The 4,609-nt window shown below is 46.4% G+C and overlaps 1 protein-coding gene across 1 annotated transcript in view; it reads right to left on the reverse strand.

Annotated features, from left to right (window-relative positions):
• The window catches only part of LOC134358352 (sorbitol dehydrogenase-like), a 97,495-nt gene extending 92,999 nt beyond the window's left edge, over positions 1–4,496 (reverse strand). Inside the window, exon 1 of the mRNA XM_063070478.1 lies at positions 4,370–4,496. The gene's annotated coding sequence lies outside the window, so the exon portion shown is untranslated. The remainder of the gene's footprint in view (positions 1–4,369) is intronic.
• Positions 4,497–4,609: the final 113 nt, after the last annotated feature.

Raw genomic sequence — 4,609 nt, forward strand, 5'->3', positions numbered from 1 at the left:
AGTAGCAGAGTGTAGGGCTTTGGCTTCAACGGGCTTCGGCGGTAAATGGGAAGAGGCGAGAGAAAAGCACCAACTTCCCCACCCCCGCCCTTCACGAATCGGCCCGGACAGACAGGAACATCAGGGCTCTCACAGCTAACGGTACAAGCTAACGGTTTAAAAAGTTCATCTGTTTGGCGAGGTCATTGGGTGAGTAGACTTATTTTTCCCGTTTCATTCCTGTAGAATTAGATAGCATGCCTTCAGGGTTAGTGCTTTGTTCAGGGTGTCAGAAGTGGGAATCCTGGGAGACCTCCAGCCTCCCAGATGGCCACATCTGCACCGGGTGCAACGAGATGCAGCTCCTCAGAGACCATGTTAGGGATCTGGAGCTGCAGCTTGATGACCTACCGCTTATTAGGGAAAGTGAAGAGGTGATAGACAGGAGCTACAGGGAGGTAGTCATCCCCAGGTTACAGGAGTCAGAAAACTGGGTCACTGTCGGGAGAGGGAAGGGAAATGCCTGGATAGTGGAGAGCACACCTGTGGCTGTCCCCCTCAGCAACAAATATCTTGTTCTGGATGCTGTTGAGGGGGATGACCTGACCTGGGCTTGATTCCTTCTGAGCAGAATACTGCAGGTTCAGAGAGGTGTCGGTCACGGTGCCTAAGGGCAGTCAGTGCTATGGCTGGCAGCTGGTGGTAAATAGATCAGAGGTGTGAGTACATAAGAAGGGTGCTTGTAGATGGGAATTCTGAATTTGAGAGAAGTACAGTATCTGGAACAAACACAATCAGATTTATCATCACTGACATATGATGCAAAGTGGGTTGTTTTGGGGTGGCAGTACATAAAATTCAATAAATTAACAAAGGTAAATAAATAGTGCAAAAATAATTTTTAAAATAACATGGAGGCAAGGCAGCAAAATATGAAGCAACACACAAAATGTTGGAGGAACTCAGCAGGTCAGGCTGCATCTATGTAAATGAATAAACAGTCGATGTTTCAGTCCAAGACTCTTCACCGGGACTGGAAAAGAAGGGGGAAGATGCCAGAATAAAAAGGTGGGGGGAGGGGAAGGAGGCTAGCTGAAACGTGATAGGTGAAGCCAGTTGGGTGGAAAAGTTCAAGGGCTGGAGAAGAAGGAATCTGATAGGAGAGGAGAGTGGACCGTAGGAGAAAGGGAATTAGGAGGAGACCTAATAGGTAGGTGAGATGAGTTAAATATTCAGAGTGAGGAATAGAGAAAGAGGGGTGGAATTTTTTATTGGAAGGAGAAATCAATATTCATGCCATCAGGTTAGAGGCTACCGAGACGGAATATAAGGTGTTGTTCCTCCATCCTGAGGGAGGCCTCATCTTGGCAAAAGAGGAGGCCATGGACCATCATGTTGGAATGGGAACGGGAACCAGAATTAAAACATTTGGCCACTGGGAAGTTCCACTTTTGGCAGATGGAGCAGAGCTGCTCGATGAAGTGGTCCCCCAACTAATGATGGGTCTCACCAATGTAGAGGAGGCTGCATCGGGAGCACCGGACACAATAGACAACCCCAGGAGATTTGTAGGTGAAGTGTTGCCTCATCTGGAAGGACTGTTTGGTGCCCGGAAATTAGGTGAGGCAGGAGCTGAATGGGAAAGTGTAGCACTTTGGCCACTTACAGGGATCAGTGCCAGGAGGGAAATTAGTGAAGGGGGATAAATGGACAAGGGAATCATGGAGGGAGTGATCCCTCTGGAATGTGGAGAGTGGGGAGTAGGTAAAAATATGTTTGGTGGTAGGATCCCTTTGCAGATGGCGGAAGTTGCAGATGATGATGTGTTGGATGCGGAGGCTCAAGGGGTGGTGGGTAAGGACACAAAACTCTGTCACTGTTAAGGCAGTGGGAAGACAGAGTGAGCTTGTCATCTTCAGAAGTTTTCGGATGACTCTGCCATAGTTGGATGCATCAGCAAGGGAGATGAGGCTGAGTACAGGGCTACGGTAGGAAACTTTGTCACATGGTGGGAGCAGAATTATCTGCAGCTTAATGTGAAAAAGACTAAGGAGCTGCTGGTAGACCTGAGGAGAGCTAAGGTACTGGTGACCCCTGTTTCCATCCAGGGGGTCAGTGTGGACATGGTGGAGGATTACAAATACCTGGGGATACGAATTGACAATAAACTGGACTGGTCAAAGAACACTGAGGCTGTCTACAAGAAGGGTCAGTGCCGTCTCTATTTCCTGAGGAGACTGAGGTCCTTTAACACCTGCCGGACGATGCTGAGGATGTTCTACGAGTCTGTGGTGGCCAGTGCGATCATGTTTGCTGTTGTGTGCTGGGGCAGCAGGCTGAGGGTAGCAGACACCAACAGAATCAACAAACTCATTCGTAAGGCCAGTGATGTTGTGGGGATGGAACTGGACTCTCTCACAGTGGTGTCTGAAAAGAGGATGCTGTCTAAGTTGCATGTCATCTTGGTCAATGTCTCCCATCCACTACATAATGTACTGGGTGGGCACAGGAGTACATTCAGCCAGAGACTCATTCTACCGAGATGAAACGCAGAGCGTCATAGGAAGTCATTCCTGCCTGTGGCCATCAAACTTTACAACTCCTCCCTTGGAGGGTCAGACCCTGAGCCAATAGGCTGGTCCTGGACTTATTTCATAATTTACTGGCATAATTTACATATTACTATTTAACTATTTAAGGTTCTATTACTATTTATTATTTATGGTGCAACTGTAACGAAAACCAATTTCCCCTGGGATCAATAAAGTATGACTATGACTATGACTATGACAGCATGGAGCATTCGTGAAATGGGGAAATCTGGGTGAGGACAGCAACTATGGTGAGGAAGAGAAACCCTGTTCTTCGAAGAAGGAGAATATCTCTGAAAGGAAGGCTGCATTTATAAAGGAGGCAGAATGGGGAAAGGTATAGTCAAGATAACTGTGGAATCAGTAGATTTATAAAAGTGGTCAGTTGTCTGTTTGTGTACAGAGGTGGAGACAGAGAGATGGGGAAAGGAGAGGGAGGTGTCAGAAATGGACAAAGTGAATTTAAGGGCAGGGCAGAAGTTGGAGGTAAAGTTGATGAAGTTGTCAAGCTTAGCATGGGTGCATGAAGCAGCACAGATGTAAGCATCAGTGTAGCAGAGGAAGAACTGGGGAGGGCACAGAACATGGACTGTTTCACATAGTCAGCAAAGAGGCAGGCATAGCTGGGGCCCATGTGGATGCCCATGGCTACTCCTTGAGTCTGGGGAAAGTGGGAGGAGCCGAAGGAACAATCGTTGAGGATGAGGAGCAGTTCTACCAGATGGAGGAGAGTGGTGGTGGAGGGGAACTGGTTTGTTCTTTTATTGAGAAAGAAACAGAGAGCTTCAAGGCCTTCTTGATGGGGGATAGAAGTATTATAGGCACTGGATGTCCACGGTGGAAATGAGGCGGTAAAGGCTAGGGAATTGAAAGTTACTAAGGATATCAAGAGCACGAGAAGTGTTGTGGATGTAGATGGGAAGGGGACAGAATGGAGTCGATGTTTGTCCGTTTGCAACACCATGTTTATTTGCTTTTATACATTGAGTTGTAATACAGATATCTGAATGTAGTTATACACTCAATGACCTTTTTGTTACTTATCTCCTGTACCTAATAAAATGGCCACTGAGTATGATTGTGTTCTTCTGATGCTGTAGCCCATCCATCTCAAGGTTCAACATGTTGCGTGCTCAGAAATGTTTTCCTGCATCCCACTGTTGTAATTCATGATTATTTGAGTTACTGTTGCCTTCCTGTCAGCTTGAACCAGTCTGGCCATTCTCCTCTGCACTCTCTCATCAACAAGCTATTTTTGCCCACAGAAATGCTGCCCACTGGATGTTTTTTGTACCATTCTATGTGAACTGGAAAGACTGTTGTGTGTGAAAATCCCAGGAGATCAGCAGTTTCTGTTTCTGAGACACTCAACCACTAGGACTGGCATCAACAATCACTCCACAGTCAAAGTCACTTCGATCACATTTCTTCCCCATTCTGTTGTTTGGTCTGAACAACAACTGAACCGCTTGACCACGTCTGATTGCTTTTATGCATTGAGTTGCTGTTACAGGATTGGCCGATTAGATATTTGCATTAATGAGCAGGTGTACAGGTGTACCTAATAAAGTGGCCACTGAGTGTACGTGGGGCTCAGAATTCTTCGAGTGTTTAACCTTCTACACCCACCTCTGTGACTGAGTCTTAATCCTCCCAAGTTCAGGGCAACTAGAGATGAGCGATAAATTCTGGCTTTATCGGTCATGCCAACACCCCACGAACAATTAAAACCAAATCCTTTTACAAAGATTAACTCTGGTCATCTGTGGCAGTCGAATTCAAAGCTTATTAAGAGTTACCCTTGAAACTGCAGATTAGATGCGAAGTTCACTCATCCGGAACAACGCCGAGGCTGATCGAGCATCTCTTCATTGTCCTGACGGAACATGGCGTACCAATTACTGGGCTCATAAATAGACCCATTGTCCAGGGGATGGAAGAAATGAATCAGCTGATTCCAAAACTTTAAATGCTCAAGGATTCCTGCAGGAGGAAATAGATTAGCTTTGAAAAAGTCCTCCACCGCCTGGATTCCATTC

This window comes from Mobula hypostoma, chromosome 18 (assembly GCF_963921235.1).
Source record: "Mobula hypostoma chromosome 18, sMobHyp1.1, whole genome shotgun sequence".
NCBI lineage: Eukaryota > Metazoa > Chordata > Chondrichthyes > Myliobatiformes > Myliobatidae > Mobula > Mobula hypostoma.